Below are 25,318 nucleotides of genomic sequence, written 5' to 3' on the forward strand. Positions count from 1 at the left end.
CTTCTTTCAGACTGACTTGTGCTGCTTTGTGCGAAATCTCACTTGACTGATTTGCCTTGGGACTGTATCAGAGCGCTCCATGTCAGCTGCAGCAGTCTCTGATAGACGTACGCCTTGGGGGTGAGAAGTAATGAGCTCAGGAGTCTGATTGCTGGAGAATGGCCTATTGTTGCATTAGCTCACGTGACATTTGCCATGACATTAACGTCAGCTGAAATTAGGGCTTAGAAAGAGAAAAGTTTTTCAAAAAGTTGAACTCTCAAAGAATGGACTAACTCATCTTTCCTTAATTCCACTGACATTGATGGAACTGTAATGGGGAAGCACAAAGGTACGGGGATATAAAAATCCTATTGCTAATCTAGAAATTTAGATGAAAATGTGTCTGAATATCTATGTAGTATAGCTGTCCTCTATGGTAACTACCGTTGTTGACAGGAGTGATCTTATAAAATAAGCATGTTTGTGTAAGCGTAAACCTATAGTTGGGGGACAAAAAGGAAAAAAAAAGTTTCAAAATACTCATTCTAGTATGAAATACTTGTCTGCCTGTAGGTTTTGATACTGAACACAAGGGCAGAGAAAAAATATATGAATACGTATCATTAGTTCAATATGGATAAAAAGTTATTTTCTGCTAAGTATGTAGTATTTATTCTTCAGTGCATCTTCACAAAATGGACAATTCCCAATATATGAAAGAATACGAAGTAGTTTAAGCATTTACAGTAATTACAGTAAGTAGCAGTAGAATTAGCTTGCTCTGCAGATTTGCATGCCTCTTATTTTAAACTAGTTTTGATGCTAGCAAACAGCAGTATTTCCTGTTGGCTTGAATAGTTCACATAGAAGTATATTGCGGTAATTTTATTGTGGTAATCTTATATAGTAAGAGGTCTCTGTAGACTGTCACAGACGTTGTTTCATTTCATCATGACAGTGTAATGTATGGTCTCAACAGAATTTTCCTGTCACTATGATGAGATTGCTGTGACATCTGCAAGCCCCCTATAGTGTATGAAGAATTGGCATTCATAACTTCTATAAAGGAGTTGTAGTGTGCGCTTAGTAGTTCTTTTCAACTCACTGTAACTACTTTGGCCATCATACATCAAAAGTACCTCAAATTGTACATAAATAATATTTTGTCTATTAGAAAACATCATCCAACCTATCAGTATCACCAGTAAGGCCATCTGTACAGATCTATGAAACCCTTTTGAGTTTAGTTTACCCCTCAAAGAGGTAAGGTTAATGTGCTATTTAGAGGAGAGAGGTGCAAAACTTTGCAAGTAGGGGTAGAAAACATAGATATAAGGAATGAATAGTGTAACGTGAATTACATATTTTGTTTCTCGGTTTGCTTTTCTAGGTGTAGATGCTATGCTGTAACAGAAGCTGAAGTGGGAAAAATAGTACTAACATTTTTTTCATAAAGCAAGCATGCTTTAAGAATGACCACAAAGATTCAGAAAAGCTAGGACTATTGAACAAAGTAGAATAAGGTAGCATTTTACACAGACAATTTACAGTGCTAAAAAAAAATGGTTGTAAGTAAAGCTCATTATAGCAATACTGATTTGCCAAGTGGGTCTGGAGTTTCAGGTGTATTCTCATACAGTCTTTCAAAAACTTTCTGGATCACAGTTTATTCCATGCTGTCTTTTTCAATCCCTTCTGGAGTTTATTTTCATGTTCTGTGAGGACAGGTTCCTATAGGACTCCCAGCCTCTGTTTCATCTTCAGACACCTTTCGGTTTTCTCATTGCCGTTCTTCCTCCTTTCCGCTTTCCACTCCTTTGGAGTTGTAGCACATGGGAGCGCACGCTCAAGTGTCCTTAGAGGAAGTAGCAATGGCTGTGTATGTCCAAGGAGTACTTAGTGACCCAGTGAAAAGCAGCTTCTGCCCAGCCATAGTCTATGAGGAAATAAAATATACAGTGGCATTCGGTACACTGTGTGCAGTCAGTCAGGTATGCTGACTCTGCTGTGTACCTCACATATCTGCAGGCCTTAATGCTGATATCAGCATCGGTATGTGTTTATCGAGTTGAGCTTTAAAGTTGTTAATTTTATTGAGATTTTTTTCACTTAAATCAGCTTGCAAAAATGAGGCACTTTACTAAGCTTTTTGAGAAGTGTCCTGGACTGATTATCTACTAGTGCAACTTTATTGACTTCTCTAAAAATCAGCCCTCTTCTACTGAAGAAGAAATATTTATGTATGTATAGAACAACTGAAAACTGAGCTCTCCATCTGAAAGAAAACTCTAATGTTTTGAAATTGTTATGCTTAGTCTGAGGCTTAACAGTCCTATCTGCAAAAGCTGTGACAGCTGATAAGCTGATTTGTTATAGAATCCAGGCTGAATCCCTGATTCATCCACTGACCTGCTCATTGAACCACAGGCAAGGGGATATGATGTTAGTCATATGACACTAGCTGCAGATCCTGGCAGACATTTAGCATGCTACCCTCACTGTCTTTGTAAGCTATAGGAGACCAATGACTTTGATTTCTGTCTTAAGTTTTTCCAGTCCTGTTGCAGGAGGGAATTTTTACTATTAACTCTGAGGGGAGAGGGTTTTCATTTGCATTTTCATGCAAGATTATTACCTTCTAGTGGATGGTTGCATTTAGAAAAAAAGTGATTTATAGATATTCTTTGGCTGTGGATTATTCTAGTGCAATACTGGCTCCCAACCTTAAAAAAGGTCAAAGCTATCATAGATGGATCCATTTCATCTTCTACTGAAATCAATGGCAAGATTTCAATGACTTCACAGGGAGCTGATGTAGCATACTAAAGTCTTCCCGAGGAGTACGAGTTTGCCTAGTTGAAACCCACCAATTATGCTATATTTTGTTGCAATATCTGAATAATGTTACACTTATAGTTCTCTAAGAGCCTGCTATTAAAATTCGGATTGTGTCAAGTTATCACCATTTTCATTAAGCCTCAAATGCCTAACAACTATGGCAATTATTGTATCTGTTAGCAAATAAGAGGGTTTTATTTTGATTTAGTTTTTCATTCCAAAGTGTTTGGAATGATTTGTATTTGACTGTGATCTTTGTCACAAGTACATAATCACTGATTTAAGTAAAGCATGTGTATTTAAGGAGTTTCTTGAATAGAGCCTAAATATACTCGATGTAGAATAGTGGCTATTACAGATTCACATACATCTTAGCTTTTTTTATTCTTCTGCAGGCATCCTGAAGCGATGATCACCTATAAGTAACCTGTCATGATTTTCTCCTTCAAACTAACATTTTTTCTTGATTCAAGTGCCATGGAAAATTTACCATTCTGTGTCTTTTCCTTTTTTGTAAGAACCTCTGAAATATCTTTGATTTACTTCTGTCTGAGGCAGTCCCTACTTGGCAATAAATAAATAAATCTCTATTTTAATGCTATTTCTCCCCTTGGGTGTCTTTCAGATGCTTTTAACTAGAAGGGATTTTGCTGGAGTAATCCATCAATGCTAGTAAGACCTCACTCAAACTGTAGAGGCCAACATGTCTGGCTCAGAGGGAGGTTAAAAGAATGTTAACCTTGAATAAATCCACGTCTGTTTCCCATAGGGATGCTCATCTTGGTTTAACAATTTTAATTAAGGAAGCTGAGCAGAATTTGGAAGTGTTCCCTGAATTTCCTGACAGTTGGGAAGCAGTTTGGATCTAGATAAGCACATGCTTTAATTGCAAAGGATGAAAATGAAAAAGAGGAGTAAAAAGAAACCCCCTTTTCTGCTGTTGTCTGCAAAGGAATCAATAATTAATGCTACTACAAAATTCTAAGAGGATTTTTCTTTCCCCTCAACTGATGGGAAGATAGTGGAATCTGAGTAGTGGACAGCGAAATTCTGAGTTTTCTCCAATGACTAAAAAGTTCTCAGCCTTGGAATCAGGCAGTAAATACTCATAGAATCAGAGTGTAAATTACTATACATTTGAAAAAGATTCTGACACTCAAGTGTCAATTGAGAAACTGTTCATGGTTATCCAAACTGTTCTGAAAGGATCAATTACTGCAACCTTGGAGTTTACCTATAAAGCAGTTGAAGTAGAAATCAGAAAATGACAAATATTTTGCATGTTCTTTTTGTTTTATCTGTAGTATGTGGTTTATTTTCCATCTTTGATGATCTTGTTTCTGTAGTGGCCACTGTGCACTTCATATTTATGTGCAGTATGATATATGTGCATATTATGAAAATTATTAAAGGAAAAACACATTTCAGCTATTTTGTAGAGATACCAGGACTGAACAGCTCAGCACACACCGGTAGGTATCTAGCTACTACTATTGCAGCACTCCAATATAAACTGTTTCTACGCTTAAGGTGTATATCCATTACATCTTACAGTTCAGTTTGTGGTTAGAGATGCTTGAGCTAAGACTGTATAGCTTAGGAAGCCAGGCTGTTTTACTACAGCTACACGCAAGGAGTTTGATTTATGTCCTAAATGCCTCTCTGACTATATGGACTGCTCCTAATTTTTTCACTGAAAGAAAGTGAATATAACCACCCAACATACTGATAGCTACTTCTCTGGTATAGCTAAAACGTCCTATTCAATCTATGTCATCCCATTACTGTATATATATTCCATAAGAGAGAGTTGCTTCATAAAACAGATGGAAGGGGATCTGAATCTAAAAATCTGAATCTCCTTGGACAGAGAAGTGATTTAATCCCAGGTGAGATGCTGCTCTAGCTCTTGCCTAAATGGGGATGTTGTTTCAAATGGGAGCACCTGCTGGCTCAGGCACTGCAGATGGCACCAGCAGAAGCATATATAGAGCCTGGCCCTAAATGCCTTGCTGCGTGCAGAGTGAGTGCAAAGGTGTTCAGACTTGAGTGTTTCTGAGCATTTGCTGACACAGGAGTGAGGTACCTGGGAACTCTGAATTTCAAGTGGTGCTTTGGAGATTCTTGAATCTATTCTTTGGTAACAGTGAGAGTTCAAGTAATTCCTTTTCATACTCTGGGACACGTTTTGGTAGCAAATCCAGACCTATGTTCAGTTCGGTAAAGACAGCTTGTAGAAACCAAATGATAGTCACTAGAAATGTTGCTTCATCATTGACTCTGGCAAACGTTTGGTAAACAGAAGAGGAAACCAACTCAGAAACTAAGCTTTTAACTAGAGCAGGCCTCAGCACTTCCTGTTGAAGAAATTTCCTCTTTGTAGTTGATACTATGATTTAAAGCTGAAAACTGCAGCCACTGTGGCAAATAAATCCTACTGGACTTTTTCTTTTTTATGTATTGACTTGTTTCTTGTTAGGATCAAAATAGATCACAACTAATTCTAGTAATAATTAGTGACTATTCAGATGGATAAAAACCTTGACATATGGGGATGTATCACTGCAATCCAATATTTGTAAAGTGCTGGTTTTACATAAATAATGAAATGTGGTTATTCCTATGAGAGCTATTTTGTTTTTCCACTGTAATGTTTTAATTAATAGACTTGAAATTGTAATTTGTTAAAATGCCAACAAATGAAAAGTTTCTCTTTTTTCTGATGAATCTCACCTTTTAGTAGATATTTCCTTGACAGCAAAGAATTAATTTAATTTCCTTTTCTGTAAGGATACTGTCAACACCTTGAAAGCACTCTAATATTCATACAGCCCCCTCTGCCTCTTTGCTCTGTCCAGCTTTTTAAAGATAATTCTTGACAGAGAAAGAGAGAAAAATCACACTTTTAAAATAACTTACGTTTGGAGAATAGAGTGCTTAATACCAGCATTCCCATTTCAACTTCCATGTTCTTTTGTAGTAGCTTGGGTGGCTTAATTGGACTTCAGGGAACAAAGAATATGTTTATACAATGCATTGCAGATTGATGTGAGCTGGCTTCTGAACCCAAATAATTCTGTTTGATTGTATTAGCATAGCACTGAGCAAAATGATAATAAGCCTGGCTCAGAGGCTATTGAACATATTGCTGTAGTAGCTAGCATTAGGTCATGCGTATACAATCCACCATCCCTTACAACCTTTCTCCTCTTGTGTTCCCATTGCTGAACTGAGAAATACTGTAGATTTACTGGTGCGTATTTTGGGGAGCAACAAATCATTTGTTAATTCTTACCACCAGGAGGTACCAATTTGGGGGTCTTTCTAGGCAATATTTTTCCTGCTTCTTAGGTTAGTTAAAGATCTTAATTCTTAGATTAGCTACATTTTTCTAGTGCCCCTAACATGCCAGGATTTGCTGTAGATGCTTATACCTGTGCAAATATTGGCACAAATTGGATTTTTAAAGGTATTTATCTACCTGCAGAGATTTAAAGAAATCAAAATACATGAAAAGACATCCAAGACATGCATCATTTGTTTCTCCTATCCCTGTGGTAAGGAAAGGCAAAAGTTTAACTTCTGTTTTGGTTTTAATCTATGCATGACTGCAGATTTGTGCCTATGCCACCTCGCATTTTTTATGGTGTGCTTTTTGTCTGTTGGTTTTCAGGTTAAATGCTAGGTAGCCCACAGACCAAGTTGCACTATAATGCTTGGTGATTGGGTTATTCATTTTAAAATTGTTAGCTGGTAGGAGGAAATAATCATTGTGCCTATGCGAATTAAAAAGGTGCAATTCTATTGAAACCAAGGTGAGACAATTTGTCTCTGGAATACAAGTGAGAACTGAGCTGCTGGAGAATGAATGCCTTTTGAGATAAAACTATACTAAAGAGCTTTAAGCCTCTCTTTCTTGGTGCCTGCAGTTCTGAATGTTTTAATTGAAGTTTTTCTTTTGTTCCACATGAAAGAAAAAGCTTTGTCCATCTGTTCAAAATGAAATGTTTCTGTGTTTAAAAGAATACATTTTGACGGTTAAACTGTAATGCATTATTTTAAAAGCATTTGGTCATATCCTGAGTTGGTGTAGAATCAATACTTAAGTTAATAAGAACTATTCACCAGAAAAGAATCCAATCCCTGCCTTTACCATCACACTCAATTTACAGAAGGGCCATCATTTAATAATGTCTAAAGTTAAACAGCAGTGCTGTTCTTATCATACAAGTGCTTCATACTTTTTGATCTATGAGATACTGGGGCCTTATACACTAATAAAAAGGCCTGGAAATAAAGCATGGAATAAATGATCTAATATATTTATGTAGTGGCATTATTTAATGTCATAGTTGTTTTGAGCGCTGGCACTGTCACAGTCCCCAAGTTGTAACATCTGTCCTGAGACAGACCAGAAGGGATTTTTTGTGCTTTGCATTCTCTGCCTTCAGAACAGGAATTTATCTGAGTTTCTTAAAAAAATATTTATATAGTTGTTAAGGACGGGACTCAATGAATCTAAATAAATGCAGGGTAGTGTCAAAATATGTCTACCTGAGCTTCTTCAAAGGCTCTCTAAACTTCACTGCATGTAGAAGAATGTAGACCGCAGAGGACAGCCCTAATATTTAAAGCTGAACATCTGAAGATTGGTTTTATTAGTAAAATATTCTTGCTACAACCAAGCGACTGAATACATTTAAAAGCCTTTTTCAGATGTCCGAATAAAATTGTGAAGTATGAAGAAAGTAAGATGGTCCATGCCCGTGTTGCTGTTGAATAATACTGAATATAAGCAGTGTAAGAAATAGGAAGAAACAGACTAGAGGAAGAGTAAAACCAAGCACACTGGAAAAATAGAAACAAGTTTCATTAATTCAAAGCATAGTCACTGGCTCATTGGTGAGTTTTGAGAGGCTTACATTACTTCATAACATTTACTCTGTTAGTGACTAGAAAATAAACTGTCTATAATTATTTAGTAATATGAATACAGTGATTGAACTGCTTTACCTGAGGGCTGATGATAATACAGGCAGTTAACCTATTCATTAATCATTAACCCATTTGTTAATTAAGGAATGTTTGTAAAACTACACTTGCCATTATGAAAAGAAAGATAAAGTGCTCTAAGTAAATCTTAGGTATATTCAAGTCTCAGATAATACATGTTTATCTAAGAAAGTAAAAACAGAATATAAAAACACAAAAATACTGAGGCCCTCAAAGCTCCATTCATAGAAAATATTGTCTTAATTACAAACAACTTATATTGAAAAGCAATGAATTCTAGATATTCTAAATAATGTTAATAGGGAAAATAAGCTCTTTCTAGTACCTCATAGCAACTACCACCTGCAGTGTCAGTTAAAATACATTACATATGTGCAATTAAGCTTCTCTTGTTTTGAGTGAACTGCAAACCTAACTTTCCATGAGTTTTACCTCTAGTGGTTATGGTTGGCCCACTTGCCTTGGCCTTTATGGATCAGTGCTGACTATTGGATTTTTGCTAGCTGAAGCCTAGCAACCAGCAAGAATTGATTCTATCAACAGCCTGACTTTCATTTTTAAACTCTTTTTCAAAAGAAGAAAGCTGAACAGATAAATCACTGTGTTATCAAAACTGAATCATCCGTGATGGAGAGTATCACCACAGAATTCATCTCCCATTTGAAAACACAGATACACTGTAGCTTCTGGAGGTAAGTTAATTTTATTTTAGGCCATTTAAGAATTGCATAGGAAAGTTCCTCTGTGTAGGCAGAGGAAATGCAGAAACTGATTTTAACAAGAGTTAAAGAATACATATGGTAATATACATGCAATCAAAGTTATTGCCTAGCTAAATGGTTCAAAATACCTTTAGATCAAAAGACACTTTCTGCTGTTTGCAGTCTGTCTTCTACCACCAAAATACTCCATGCTGGTAGAAGTAGTTGAAAAACTGATTAACTGTGTTTGGTCCATGGGATCCCAGAGCAGAGATCAAAAGTGTTTCATAGCAGCTGGAAAATGTGCACTTTGTCTGAGGGACCTTTATTTAATGCAACTCTTCTTCCTTTCTGCAGACTCTTTCCTGATCTTTTCTTTTATAAGATGTTTTATCCTGCACTAAGTACATCCTAATCTCACACCTCTGAAATTCATGTTTTCCCATCATGTGGTCTGATGTGGTGGTGTGCTCCTTAACAGTCATTTGATCCAAGTCATCTCATCCCTTGGAAACATCAAGCATATGCCTTTCCTGTGAGGAACGGTGCAATTTTAAAACTTGGCAGAACAAATAAAATACCAAAGACTAGCTCCATTTTCCCCAAGCAATTAGAACACCTGTATCATTCAACCTGACTTCCCATAAGCCTACTACAGTTCCATTTTTATTGAAATTAATAAAATAACCTTGAAACAATCCAGTTTTCAAAATGTCTGAATTGATAGAACTGATTGAAGAATCTCTTTCTGAAATGATATTCACTTAGTAATTTCACTCTAAGCTAGAACAAAAAGATATATATATATATATATATATATATATATACACATATATAAAAAAGAAAGAGTTTTACCAAACTTATTTATTTTGGAAAACTTTTGCTGAAAAACAGTGAAATAAGGCTGAAAAATGATTTATATCTTGAGTAAAACTTTTAAATACACTTTCATTGGAGTTTGTTCTTTGAATGACTTAAGTACCAAGAAATACTGAAATTACCTTTTATGTACATTTTAAAATTAGTATATCCTTTCAAGGCTTATGTCTTGCAATGGAGGAAGATAAACTTTGTCAAGCTACCATAGTAACTCTATGTTATTGATTTGTAATATCAAATATCTTTAGAATTGGAATTGTCTATTAATTATTTAGTGAAACATCTAGACTTCATATTAGGTAAAACTTAACTGAAAAAGTGCAAGTTTGAGAAATGTTGCTAAAATACTTAAAATTTTAAGATAATAACCTGAGGATAAAACATTATTGATTTCAAAATCCATGCAAACTTTGAAAAAAGTGATACTAATGAAGCTGGAATATTGAATTATAATATTATTTTAATTTGTAACACGTTTCTTTTGCATTTTCAGTGTTAAGAAATGATTGTGACCCCATTCCTTTCAGAAGTGATTGTGAGCCCATTCCTGTGAGAATTGGTAGCTTCTCCTGGTGCCCAGGATGCACCTATTAAGGATAAACCGATAAGCTCCAGAAATCAGTCCAAGGAAAGATCCTGAACCGTATACATTTTCCTGATTTCTGTCCTCAGCTGCTCCCCTCATAGAAAAAGGTGAGTATGTATGACCACACTGCAAATACATCAAGGTTAAATTTGAATGTTTTAATAACATTGCATCGTTACCTCTGACTGCTGGTATGCCTGAGACCTGTAGGGTTCCCTCCAAGCGTCCTCCTACAGGAGCTCACCTACTGCTAATGTAATGTATATGATTTCAATTGTAAAAATCATATGGCTAATATTAAACATTCTGCAGAATCCAACTAGATCGGTAATGTTAGTCTGAGTTTGCTGTTTACCATTACAAAAAATCAGAGTATCGTGATATTAGGTTGCATCCATATTAAAAAGGCTTCCATAGGCAACTAAACTAATGAGACATAAGTTCCTGGGAATTTTTTACCTCATGACAGAACTCAGCGTTTAGTATGCTGTGAATTCCAAATGAAATTTCCTCTTATGGAAAAATTCATAGCTCCTCTTTGTAGCTCATCATCTTTGATGGAGAAGTCAGCAAAAATAAATTTGGTATTCCAAATTTGTAGAAATTGTGATCTTTTGAGAACTAAAATTTCTCCCAAATTAGGCTTAGGTGTAACAGTGACTTCAGAACTATTAGGGAAGGAGAGATGGACTGATATACATCTGAAGATTGTGATCAAATATTCTATATCCTGGCCTGCTGTTTAATGCCTTGCATATGCAAAAGTCTCGCTGATTTCAAAACCTGCAAAATGGCTCAGGGTTTTAGATTCCTCATCTCCAAATTTAAACCTACTGCAGGAGATGAAAAATGAAAATTCAATGAAGACACTCAGCAAAATACTAGAAAGTAACTTTAATAAGCCAATTATTTTTCTATTAATTAAATGTGTATTGATTGTTGCAAGAACAATTATTGAGTTTGGCAAGTATGAAAGAGATTAATCTAGTTGCAATCTAATTAGTTTGAATTGCACGAGCAACGCAAATACATGATTAGACTGCTTAGAATGTACTGCACTTGGTAAAAGAGTTAAAAAAAAAAAAAAAACTCTGTAATTGTATGAGCACTTACTAAAGAATTTACACAAGAAATCAGGAAGTAACTGTTTTAGAGAGCTGCAAGTCTGCGATCGCTCTAGATGCCTACGTGTTATATTTACCTGTGTAAGGAAGACAATGATCAGGTAGATAGATAGGCTTATAGCCTAAGTCTGTGTGTATGCTCACTACCTTTCTTCTACTCTTTACAAATAATATTAAAATTATGATTTTTTAGGAAAAAAAATCAATAAAAAAGTTCCTTAACACCACAGGCCTGTAACGCAGCTATAAAGCTGAGCAAAAAAGCTGTACTTCCAGCAGATGAGCAAAGGAGATCATCATTTAAAAATTGCCTGTTTTTAGAGTATTGTATTCCCTTTTCCAGCGTGGTGGTTATGTGTAGCAAAGTAAAGCCCAGGGCAGTCGAGGTCTGTATTGCCAGAGGAAATACATGGAAATATCATAACAAAAAAACTCTGAGAATGCTTGGGGAACAAAGGAAAAAGTGGTGCAGGCTGAACAAGGGTGAAAATCCCTTTTTTTCACTGAGATTATGGGCATATACAGAGACAGCACTTATGAAAAAGGTTGTGCTGCTATTGCTACATGTTATTACATTGAAATGATTTCACTGACAGAGCTGACTGATTTTTATAAAGAGGACTTTAAGGAAACGAACCATGAATTTAAGCAATCCTAGGCAATATTTTATTGGTTTATGGGCCAGATGAGGCTTGTGGGTCATTTTGAAGCCATTGTTATTTGAACAAGCGAGAAATGTGCTTAACTCCATTAATGAGAAAAGAACTGTTGAGATGTGTTCCATGTAATACTTAACAAAAAAAAAAAAGATGAAGAATTTTGTTTTAAAGCAAAAAAAAAAAAAAAAAAAAAAAAAAATTAAAGAGAAAGGATGAAGTAATTTAGTTGTTGCAGGATCACCGAAAAGGGACTTACTGTCAGGTAGTTCAGAAGAGCTGCAGTTAAGCATTTAAGCTTTTGCAGGGGTACTCAAACAGAGCTAGAATTATATTTTGCTTTTTACTGATAGAATTAATTTAATTGTCTAGCTATTGGATGCAGTATAAGTAGAACTAAAAGAAAGGAGGGAAGAATTCTTAAAAATATGGAGTGTATTAACAGAGCAAAAGGCTTTTTTTCAGATACGTAGTGTAGAAAAAAATATTTTTATCAAAGACAAAATATGACAGATGATTTAAAAATTTGTTTGTTTCTGAACCCTAGAAGTGTTTTCTTCAATATATTTTTCTGTTTTAAAATCAATGTAGGTTCACAATGCTTTCCAAAATACACCACAGCAATTCTTTAGCCCTAAAAGTAACCCTCTTTCAGGGATATACAGAAATAAAGTGGCTTGCCAAAGGTCAGAGTGGAATGATAGTGTCAGTGGGGATAAAATCCCATGAACTCTTGTTTTAGTTCTCTGCTTTTGTTGCTAAACTGTTTCCTGTCTATTGCTTCAGCTATAACAACTCAAAACCAATCAAGCAATTGTGCACATTTTATCTTTTCTTTTGTACTCTCTTCAAACGTGCGTATTTTCTGCAGTAGAATGAAATTCCATCTCTCTCAATTTGTCTGAGTTTTCTGTCCTTCAAACACTTTCTCATTAAATATTCCAGGTCATTGGCTCACGTTGTAGCTTACCTGTTCTTTATCTATGTCTTTCTCCCCATTCGCAGCTTCAGTGCCACGAGAGCAGCGGGCAGTTAGCAGTCTTCTGCAGCCGCGGTTTCAGCCGCTGAAGACATAGACCGTGCATTACTGGCTTTTAGAGTGAGAAACCAAGTAGTGCCCCTTGACCTATTGCTCATGTGTCAGTAAAAGAAGCTGAAACAGCCCTTTCTCAGAGGACAGCAAATGTATCAACAGAACACTTTGTGGAGACAGCTACCTTGCGCAAATCTAGCCTCTGTACCTAGATGTGGCACACAAAGGCTATTTTGGGTTGACAAATATATAATAACTCATGTGTAGAGATTTGTAAAAAGCAAAGTTTGTGCTGCACAGCTTCCGTTTTTCCAATGTTTAGGGTCTAGGAAAAGTTGGGCTTGTTTTAGGTCAAGGAGATGTGATCTGCAGCAGGGTTATTTTGTGTTTTTAGCAGGCAAGCTGCGGGAAGGAAGTTAAGATCCCTGTGCTCTGAAGCTTTGTGTCCTGAAACAGTTACTGTTTGCTCTGTCCTGCTTTTTCCTCTCACTTGTGCGTGTATTTGTTTTTTTCTCTGTCTATGCTTTTTGTTGATTAAACTAAACTACCCTTTTTATTTTCATAAATGCACCTGTCTTCCAATTCTATGTTATATTTACTCAAAGGTTTTATGCTTCTCTGGGTATAGGTGTCATGTGATGGGCTTGTATTCAAACTTTGTACACAAGGGTTCTTGCATTTATGTACATTAGAAGCCACACCAAGAGCATGAGCAGAAAGTGCCAGCTTCCAAATAATTGCTTACGTGTTTACCAGTTTTATCAAATTCCTACCAGTTGTCAGGATAGTCCTGGTGTAAGCGGGATGTAAATGCCATCAGCTTCCTTTCTGATTTGATTATGTTCCCTTTTAGCATCACTGGTCCAGACTAAGATCTGTTCCATAGAAGCTACATTCAAAGAACCCCTAAAGCACACTGTTCAACATTTGAAATTGATTGCGCGTTTCTAAGAAAATGGATGAAAAAAGTGAGAGAAAATAGCTCGATAGAGTATTACTTTCTAAAAACATTGTAAAGTATTAACCATAGCTAATATATTAGCTGTCAACAGCCTAGTGCAATGTATGCATGATATATTTTAATGGAAAAAGAGAAAAGAGATCTCATGATTGTCTATTTGCTAGATAAATATTGCAGTGATAGAAAGAATATTTGATTATCTTGGCATTTCTTTACATAGCTGCTTTAAAGAAGTTGCCTCTCAAACTTTGATGATAAACTTGATGTTTTATGATATGATAAAATAGTAGAAATTTGACCAAATTTTTGTAGTACTTAGAGATCCTGCAAAAATCCATATCCGATTTTTGGATCATATTTAATCATGGAATCTCAATTTTTTTTAGATAAGAATAAGCTTTTTGATTCTTATGTGTTCTTGCAGATATTCATTAAGGAAAAATTCAAAACTGTAGATTAAAAGGTACGTGTTTTACAGTGGGGGTGTCTTTTGAAGAACTAGAAAACTGTTTTTAAGAATATAGGTAGTAAAAGTTTAGTTGATAGTAACAAGGAAACATGTCTCCATTCTCAGCTATAGACATGGTAGAATTTGTAAACCATGGTCATTTCATCCTGTAGTACAGAGTATAGATTACAGGAATTCAGTACATTTCTGCTGCGAATTGTTATAAATCAGCTATTGTTAAATGCAATAGCTTAACATTTTTGAAAGTCTGTCTTGTACTCCCCAGAGCCAGTAGTGCAAATTTAGACTGATTGCTGAACAATTAGTTGAACTTTGTGTATTTTTAAGCAAATTAAATTTGGGCTGTAAAGATTGAAACCTTTACAAAGTAGCTGGACAACAGAAATTTTCACTTTCTTGCAATTTTTCACATTGCAACAGAATGTCGTATTATGTCTGATCAATGCTGTCTAAGGGCATGTAATGGTTCTGATATACTCCATCACCTGTCAAGACTTCATTTGACAAAGGGTTTAAAAATTAGAAAGGCTCTCTATGGCAACAGAGCCTCAAGCATGAAAGCTCTCTGTGGTTGGGAGAACAGTTGAATATACGGGAAAATTCAAGAACTTGCGGAAGGCAAAGTAAAGCTCAATACATATGCACTGGTGAACAGTATGGCGTGTAGCTATTCTAGTCTGATTGGCTGCGCACCCTGGGAACTATAATAGGTGTGTAGTTGGAAAGGAAGATTGCACAGGTATGTGACTGGGGTAATGATTGTAGATCTCCCAGTTTACAAATAATCAATGTCGCCTGTCTGATTCTATGGTTCATCTTTGCAGGGTTCATTCTGTATCTCAAAAAAAGGAATACTGATTATTTGAATTTTACTGCTTTTTCCCAGGCACAGTTATACTAATCTGGTTGTTGAAGGTGGCATCATAAGGGCTGCAGATCATAATGTGTAGTTCAGAGTGTGTTCTGACTTATGGAAGAGTTGAATCCTCTTTCTTGACCACCAGAAGTCAGTCTGCTGCTCTAGCAATGGAGTTGTCCAGGGTGGAAGGACAAGAACAATTGCAGGAGCAGTGATGGAGCTGAGAAGCAAAAGGGGCAAAGGGAGGAAGAATTTTGGAAGAGCTGAGGGGAGGTGGAACATGCTTGACATACTTTAATATGCTTGGCTGAAGAAATCCTCACAGAATTTAATTTTGGCCCTTGAGGGTTCAGGATATAGTCTCAGTTCATTTTTTTTAGCAATGTGTAAAATGCAAGTGTTCAATTATATGGAATAATTGTGTGTTGTATGCTCCCTAGGAAACAGTTTAGGTAAGAAAAACATCAACATTGCATGTTTAGCTGCCACTGCATATTTGTGCTGCTTGTCTAAAGGGTATAAAATACTGAATTTATTACAAAAATGCCTAGATGTATATACCACAGTAAGCAGTGCCAAATGTGTCATTTAAAATCAAGAAAATAGACCATACAGACAAAAGGACCAAAGGAGACAAAAAGAAATGAAATTTGTGACTTTGAAGATGATTACACCTGCAGTTCAAATTGTAGCACTAGTGTTTTAGGAAATGAAGGAATAAAAAGGTGCATGGTTAGTGAAATATATAGGACAGTGTGTAGCATATGCTCCCCTATATTATACTCTGATTACTATTCTCATATAAATTCAGTAATAGACATTAAATTCTAAAATCCCATGACAGATAATAGTTCTAAATACTAGCATACATTCTTCAGAATGGTAGAATGAAAGTACAGGGGCTTGGTGGGTTTTTTCTACGTATCCCTCAACTTATCAGTAAGGTGTGAGTTTTTTTAGTTACTGCCCTCATTCATACGGAACATTTTTCTTTCTCCTCTCCAGCTGTTGTATAGCAAATTGCAGCTATGTTGCAAGTTGTATCAGAAAGGTGAAACTTCTAAAATAGTTTTCCACACTCTCAGTGAGAACTGTAGTCTCTTTAGTTGACTTCAGTTGCCATTAGGAGAGCAATGCACATAGTAATGCAGTATATCGTGTCTTAAAGTCCATCGCTACTTTCGTCTTCTACTTACGTTAGTGAGATTTTTGGACAAAGTCTTCCGAGTACTGCACTTCCAGTTCTCTACAAATGTTCAAAGATTGGAAGTTACTTATTTTTGGTTGTTTTTAGCAAAACTATTTGCCTTCCTCATCTTTACTCTTGACATGCAACATTAACAAGGAGAGTATTTGTGATTTCTATTGCCATAAAAATAGTTTTGAAAATAGATGCTGACTGGATAGTCAATGCATCTAACAGGTGCTCTTGTAACACATTCTTTTGCATCACTAAAAAAGAAAAATAGGTTCACTTGAGCTTTCTCATTGCTATGGATGTGCTTTATGACAAACAATAGATCCTGCTTGTTCTTTAGTCAATTGAAAAAAATACATCGTCTGTCTCTAAAAGACAAGGAGAAAAACAAATTTCTGAGGAAACAGAGCCTGTAGGTGATACCACACTCTTAGTATAACTCAATTTTGCTTTTCAGGAACATTGAAGAGCACCGACCTGCAGTACACCTGTATTATTGCCATCCTATGTTGCTGATGTTTTTTATTTGTATTTTGAAAATAGTGATTATTTCTAATCACAGCCTACACACAATTGATCATTGTCAGCTGACAGATGGCAATGAGATTGAAAAATATTCACTTAATAAGTACTCTGGATGTAGTCATATTTTCACTGTAATTTATTGCCTTTTTCTGCCTTCAAAAAGGGAATTAATACAAAACCAGGATCTTTTCTTTTTAGGGGTGATTGGGTCTTGATCTGATCTACTGTCCATAACCTGTGGTAGTACTGCTAGCCACTACTTTATAGAAGGGATGGTAACAAACCTGGATCACTCAAAAAAGAAGGTATGAAAATTCCCTGAACCTAATTTTCTAATACTAGCCACATGAAGTGACCATTAAGCAGTAGGCTTTGATAAATGAGTGAATGATATACTGTGCTTTGGGAATGCTTCCTACTCCCTCTACATAAGTGCTATCAAGCTCTGTAGTGACAGAATGCATTTATCATCTGATTTGTCAGAATATAAAATTAATGCAACATAAGGCTGTCCAGTTACTAAAATATGCTTGGTCCTTAGTTCATGTTTGCCAAGTCTGATTTTTTTTTTCCACTTACAAAGTTAGTAATTTAAATATGCCTTAAAGAATGCAACATTTTGGTTTTTACTTTTGTATGCTTCTATTTTTAATAGAAGAAATAGGACTGTTGAAAACTTTTTTCTTTTTTATTAATATAAGAGAAATTCCCAACTTGAATAAAACAAAAGGGAAAAATAAAATGTAAGACTTGATTTGATTTTATTATTATTGATTTTTAATAGTGAGAATCAATTTTAATTCTGCTCCCAGAGCTTTAGACAGCAGAGACTCTAAAGATGGTATATGAACTTAATAAGCAGGCCTTTTTGTACAAAACTTTAGTCAGACTTTGATCCGAAAGAGGTGGATGACTTTTGAGTTAACTGAAACACCAGTTTGTTGATGTTAGTGGGTCATTAAAGAAGTTATTTGCCAAAGTAAAAGTGCCTCTAAAAAGCATTATTTTAACAAAACGACCCTGCTTCCCTTCGTGGACTTGGTCAGTGAACTTCATCCATGTCTCAGCATAAATTGACAGACTCCAGGGAAAAGCACGGCAAAATGTCTGTATTGATTGGCAGACTAAGCCCGTGAAGCTATTACAAGCACGCAGTGAATTTCCCTCTTGGAGGCTGATTGGTATCTTTGCAGCCATAAGCAGCTTGATGAGGTCTAATATGGGGAGGGAGGGAGCATCCAGTACATGTCCTTGGTGATACAGGTATATAGCTATTGATTTTGAAACAGGAATGACAATGTCAATGTGTTCAACATGTGCAGTGTGTACCAGATGAAGGAGCTGCATTCCTCCATTTTCTGCCGTTGGCGACACTTGTCTCTTGTTCATTTTGTCGTCTGTTTTCTGCAGACTTCATATTTAGTCCAGCTAATAGTTTGTAAGAGTGAAATACTTACAGACTAATTTCAAGAAGCAAAATTTCATCTTGATGTGGTAGCAGTTTCAGAACTCACTGGAGAAAAAAATAATATAATGTTCGTAATTGAGAGATACACATACCTAGTTTTCTGTCAGAAAAGATGCAGATGCTACAAACATGAAACTGTACCTCAGTGTCAATTTGTTTCGAGAAGAAAATGCAAAATAAGTTAACTTAATTAGGCATCCAGTTCTGAAATTTTCAAATGAAAATTTATTCTTTTGGTTTGAGATTACTTCTCATTCCAGAAGTTCTTTCCCTCTATTACAGAAAAAAAGCATCAAGAAAAGATCAAATTGAAGCAAAACATATGGCTTTTATCAAAATACTTTTTCCAATAATTCAATTTGATCATTTCTTGAAGCTCTTGCATTGAAACCTGAATTTCATAGTAGAAAAAATCTGAAATTTTAGAATTAACAATAAACCAAAAATTTGGGGCTTTCTTCCCAGATTTGTTTATATTAATAACATAATATCAGTTTCTATTGTATCTCTGTTGTAAAAATAAATAAATAAGAAAAGACTGTCTTTCCATTTGGGGTAGATAAATGTACACTCGTTTTGTTACAGAGGTATGCTGCATGCACTGAGATCGTAGCCTTTTACCGATTTTTCATTTCTTCAGAGTTGTTAGTTTCTCTAAAGGTGATTCAGTACATTAACATTACAACTTTACAGATCTAGCATACTGATCAGTACAGACACGTATTATTTTGTGTCTTTGTACCCATGTTCTTCTCCTGCTGTTCCAATTCTTCTGTCACAGGAAGAATGACCATCTTTGACATACTGACTGTACTCTCTATTTCATCATGAATTTCAGCAGTGGCTTTGAAGGAGCAAAACTGTTCTGCGCTATACTAATTAGAAGTCCACAGGACAAATCTCACAAAGCTGCAATGGATTCAGCTCCCCAGTTTTTGTTTGAAGTTTCATTCTTTCTCCTTCAAGTCAAACCTTTGTCTTGGAGAGAAGGGGGATCTATATATAAAGGGAAAAAAAAATCCTTAATTACTAATCAGGGAGAGGAGACTCTTGGAGGAGATATCAGTGAGGAATAAATACTGTGCAATAATAAATGCATTTAAAAATAACATTGCATTAGTGATGCAAGGAGAAAAGAAAAACATCATTAGGAGATTAATCAAGGATATTCATAATTTTGTTTTTTCTAAATATGATGAGAGTAATGTTAACATTTATCCCAAACGTTTTTTTCTGTTACTGCCACTTCGTTATAAAAATCTGAGCTGAGTGCAGTACTTCATACATTGTACAAAATATATCCCATTAACCTTCCTCTCTCTGTAGAAAATCAAAATGATCCTTAGTCTCCTCACAACCTCTGCCAAATAATAGCTCTACCACAGAAGTTTGCATTTCATAGGCTTGGCCCCATTTCAGATGATTGACCCTGGCAAACTTTGCTCTGAGTGTCTAATTTATCTAAGAACTTTCTGCTGTAGGTTTTAGGGAAAACTCTAAGATCAATACTCAGATGACTCATTTTTCCAGATTCGCAACATACTGTAACCTTTAAAAAAGCAGAGATTTCATTTTTGAAAAAAATCACGTTGCTAATGGTTAAGATCTTTGATTCTTATAATAGAGAAACCTGCTTTAAACTATTAGGAGATATATTGACATGTAATATGAGAAAGTTATGAGAAAAGGAATGTGTTCAAGAAGTTCACTATTTACTGAAAGTTATTCAGCGGAGTGAAAAACAGTACAAAGCAGCAGACACTATTCTAGATGGATCTTCTCAGTCGTCTGAATGTCATACTAGTATCAAACTAACTTATTTTCCTAATTTTTACGCAGCCCAAATTTGACTTGCACTGTATTACAAATAGGAAATTAGAAAGGCATCTACTCCTGCAATAACTTTTTTTTTTTTTTTTACAATGCCTTTGAAATCATTCTTACCACTTCAAGACTTCAAGCACTACCTTTCCTTACTGTGCACGCTATGACAGTGGAGTAAAGAAGGGAGCGTTTAGCTGTTGAGATACTATTGTCGTATCACCTTAAGCAATTTGTCCTGTTCTTGTTGAGTAAAAGTTGCAGAAGTCTGGCAGATCCTGCAATGTCCTGTTGCCTCTTACTCATAAGATGACAGAAATTATTTCCAGCTTTAACTATCATTTTTCTTAGCAGTCTGGGAAACTGAAATTTGTTCTTTTGACGTTGGCTTATACATAAATGTGGAGTTTTAAAAGTTCTGCATCTATTTTTATGCATCCACATTGGCAGTCACTGGCTTTTGAAATGGGAAAGTGTTGCAATCCTATTGCCTCCAGACTTTCAGCCAGTTTGGCAAAATGAAGTTCATAAATACTATTATATGCTGAATTTTTTGAGGTTCTCCCATAACGTCAAGATTAATTCAGCTGGTAAATGTTTCATCTGAACCTTTGCAAAGGTTAGGATTCTGATTTCAGAATACAAGTTACAGTAATTGGAATTTACCCTTTGAGTTATTGCTGTTCTCTTTTGCTAAGGTACAAACTTTGTTTTCAGAAAGCAAAATATGTTATTTAAGAAATCTTATTTTACTTCATTCCTCTCCCCTCCCCTAGAAAAAAACCCTCTTCACAACACTTAAGGCAAGCTTGAACAAAATAGAGCTAACAAATGTACTTTTAAATTCCCACAGAAAAAAAAAAAAAAAAAGCATCAAAATAAACTCTGCAAAGATCTAATTGTGGTTATTGCTCCTTATTGCTTAACATCTTTCTACAACCTATTGTTTATCCCTTCTTCATCTTAATCCATTTGTTACTCACTTTCATGTTAAATCTTTTCTGTTAAGATGCTGTGAGAGATTGCTAATTGCTATATTCTTCATGTCAGTACAGTGACCAATATCTTGGGACTCAACCTGGCTGAATGCTAAATTATGAATCAAACCTAAACTCCTAATGAATGATCAAATGAATATTCAGTTGCCACCCTCTAATTTCAGCTTAGGCAAAAGTCCCACAGACGACAGCCTCATTCACTATGCAGCCCTAATTCATCCCTGGAGCACTGTCCGTCCTACACAAAATGTAATTAAGTAATTAAAAACTGTATCATAATGCATAAACACAGGGGTACAGAGAATTAAAAATGCACAGGCAGTGTTAATTTTAGCATTTCTTCATTTTTCAATGCTTAACTTTGTAGACTTAATGATCTTTTAGCACAGTTTTTGCACATAACTTGCTATGTTAAAAAGTAAATTGAAAGAAAACTTTCAATGGGGGACCAGAATGGAGGCCCACTAAGGTACTACTTAGAGGAATTGGAGTCCTTAAATCAACAGTTCAGATGTCTTTTGCTTGAGCTAACAAATTATAAGAGGTAGAAGTTATAAATTGTCATCCTTTTTTGAAGATCAGCCACATTAGGGAAGATGTGACATGTACTTTGCCAGGGTGTTCTACACTATTTGCTGATAGAAAATGACATTATGTGAGAATTGTAGTTTTTATTCCAGATATTTCCAGTCACCTCTTTCCTTCATGCAAACTACAGGTACTGTAAGCTCTATTGGTCTTCTCTCTGCTGATTGAGTTCCTTTTCTAAGGAAAAAAGTTTCTCTTTTCTAACTCTTTAGGATTATTATTTTCAATGTTATTCTCTTATGTTCCCTCATATTTTAATTTGATCACAGCTATGCATGCCTGGATGCAGTCCTCCTCTGACCTCAGAGGTGCCTGAGGTTGAGGAGGGGACTAAGACCAGACTCAAAATGAATGGCATAGATGAAGTAATATAGTATGTGAATATATAAAAGTAGATGAGAGGAAGCTACTTAAAGATCTGATTTTATTTATAGAACTGTTACAGTGAAGTGGAATGTGGTGAACATTTATCGGTATGATATCTAGAATAAATTTCAATATCATTAAAAAACAATACAGTAGAACTACTGAGACATTAGTGGAACACAATAAAAGAAAACTACGTCTACATGCACTGTAATAGTAATGTTGCAAGCATCAGCAGAGACACAGCAGATTTGGATGGTAAGGTGAAACCATTTTTTTCTTCTTTCTTTTTGTTATAATTATATAATTCTTGTGGCCACTCAGTACATACTAAAACTATTTGAATCAGAAGGAAATAAAAGCTTTTATATTTCATGTCCTTGTAAAGGTATTTGAATTATTTTCCTACTCTTTTATTCTGTTTTTAAAGTACAATGTCTGACCTTGCTGTCCAGTAGAATTATAGTTTAAACAAAAAGCCTTGTAATTTTTCATAGATCCCTCCAGGCTTTTAGTCAGAACTGTATGTCAGTGTATAGTGCAAGGTGCTATTGCTGTGTAGTCCACCAGCTCAGTGACATTGGAAACTCATTTTTAAGCTTTTTTTTTTTTTTTTTTTTTTTTTTTAAGAGAAGAGAGCACTTGATTTAGAATCTATTAATCAATAATTGTAAACAAAGTAGTATTGACTCTGAAAATAGTCTACACCTAAGCATGAGAATTGTTTGCACGAGTATGCATGATCCTGAAACTCCTTGGGGCAGAGACATGACTTCACAGAGTAGCATTAAAACAAAATAAAATCTACTGGTAATAATTGATGTCAACAAAGTATTTATAAATGTAGCTCATCACCCAAGTAGTCCAAAATATTAGAAGAGAAAAAAAGCCTTTTGATATCTACTGCTATTTTTTGTTAAAATAAATATTGTTTTCCTGACCTAGGTCTTGCTTTGGAGATTTTGAAATATGTAATAGCTCTCCAGGGAGACAGCACTGTTCTTGATACATGCGAGTTTGAGGCCTGTGGCAATGTTAAAAGGAATAACAGAGAGATGCCTCTTTGTATGCTTGAGTATAACACTGTTTAAAAGAAATGAAACATTTAAATGGTCCCTGGTCGTCTTTTCGACATATTCAGATTGTAACCGGCTCTGCAGGGAGATTCAGCTGTCTATTCTGTCAGACAGGAGACTGGGGACTATACAAAAGTTAGCAGAAGCCAAAGATGAAATCTGCTTCTTCAATTACGTGGTAAATTCTGTTCAAAAGAAAATATTGCATTTCATTGTCACTTTTTAAATGTGAAGTTTCTTTTGTATTCCCATCGTCCTAGACCCAGTAGATAGCATCCCAGCTTGAGGCTGTTATCAGTTGGAAGGAGGTCTAAACACTGATTCCAGAAATGGCAAACATTAGGGACGCTAAAGACATGAAATTAAATCTAATTGAAGAAGGACGTTTACAATGTATCTGATATGAGTTTTAGAGGTTACACTTAGGTACAAAATACATTTTTAATATGAATATTTTTGACTGAGGAATTTTTCATAGCAGTGAGGATTATTCTGTACTGATTCTGGGCTTGCTCTAGTGGTTGACTAGGACACAAATATGGCACAAAATGATCTCTGTCATGTAGGAATAACCACAATAACAGCACTTCAAAGGCACTAAAATAACAAAAGTATTATGAACACTTAATTTATGAGTTGTACATTAATTGGCTGAAGAATTAGCATGCAGTTCTGCTTTGGAGTTGTGAAAGTAATGCTTCCCTAAGCGTTCAGCACTCCTCTGGAAATATAACATGTTCCAAATAACTACAAATTTTCTAAAAAGAAAAAAGCTTAGAGATATGCATCTTGGGGTAAATACTAATGTGGCAACAGTGAATAGAATGAGTGAAAAATATTCCCTGGTTTTATTGTTATATGCGTTTTTAAGATGGAGGTAGTGTGGCAAGAGTAAATGGGTTGATAAGTATAAAGATTCAACACCTGGCTCAAAGTCCCGAAGCCACACACTGTTGTGATCTGGATAGTTTTGCTTGGGGAAGTGTCACCAAATCCTTATTTTGTTCTTATATTCTTAAACTAAGCAGCTGCTATTCAGTTCGATTCATACATCCTAGTTTTTTTTATTTGTCAAAGCCACAGCAGAAATGACTCCAGAAATGTTATATTTTAGGTACGTATGTAAAACAGGATGTATTTGTTTTTATACATAAAAGAACATTGTTTATATACTTAAAGGAATGGCAATTAGTTTATAAAGTTAAAAGTATTTCCATCTTTCTTCTTTTAAAGGAATATTTCCTTGCAATTAGCTATGTCATCAGTTATTGATAACAACAGTTAATATTCATAAAAGAACTGTAGATAGATGATTCTCTCTCTCAGACATGCAAGATCACAAATGAAGGTTAAAAGTTTACATCCTTAAACCTAGGCCTTCTTTCTTTACTATATAGATTATCTCTTACATAGTGACCACATTTGTCTGCAGTGACAAAGAGAAGATATTCCAGCAATGAAAAGAACAGTGAGTTATAAGAACAGCAAAGAACAGGGATCAGGGAAGAAAGAAGACAGACCAGTAGTAAAATCACAAAGAAATTGTGTGTCATGTGGGTCATGTGTGTCAGTCACCATTCAATAGAATTGCCTCAGTCACTATTTACATTTCTGTTACCTGATACTTTGATTGATCCACCCTATATAACCTGTCATTTTCAGCATTTGACTGGACTGAATTTTGTGTGCTTTATGCAAAAAAAGCATGAGGAGCAGAAGAGCAAATCAAACTTAGAAAAATCTTCCAAAGTTGTGTCCATTAGCCAGGAATGTCAGTAGAGCATTAATTAATGCATTTTAAAATGTATATCGGCTAAGCTGTGAGGTGGGATTTTTCTGCATTAATTATAAGGTAGATTGAATAGTGTCTGTTTTAGAATGGGTGCAAGCTTTAGCTTGTTGGCAAGAAAAGAGATTCTAATTCTGCCTGTAAATGAAAGGAACTAGGGTTTGCCAATTAAATCAAGCAGCTGTTTTGCAGACAGTATTGCTAGTAGTTACCAAAAAAACTCCAAGCCATTAGTCTAGCTTGTTTAATGAACTGCTTTTAATATGTAGTAAACGCTAACCTCTATGTGTTGAGCAGGGATGGATATTTAAAGGCACATCTCTATTCAAACTTAGCATCACGCAGCTGTGCCAAAGAAGCACAGTAATTTTAGACCATCTCTTCAATT

The sequence above is a fragment of the Rhea pennata genome, chromosome 4, assembly GCF_028389875.1.
Source record: "Rhea pennata isolate bPtePen1 chromosome 4, bPtePen1.pri, whole genome shotgun sequence".
Classification (NCBI taxonomy): Eukaryota; Metazoa; Chordata; class Aves; order Rheiformes; family Rheidae; genus Rhea; species Rhea pennata.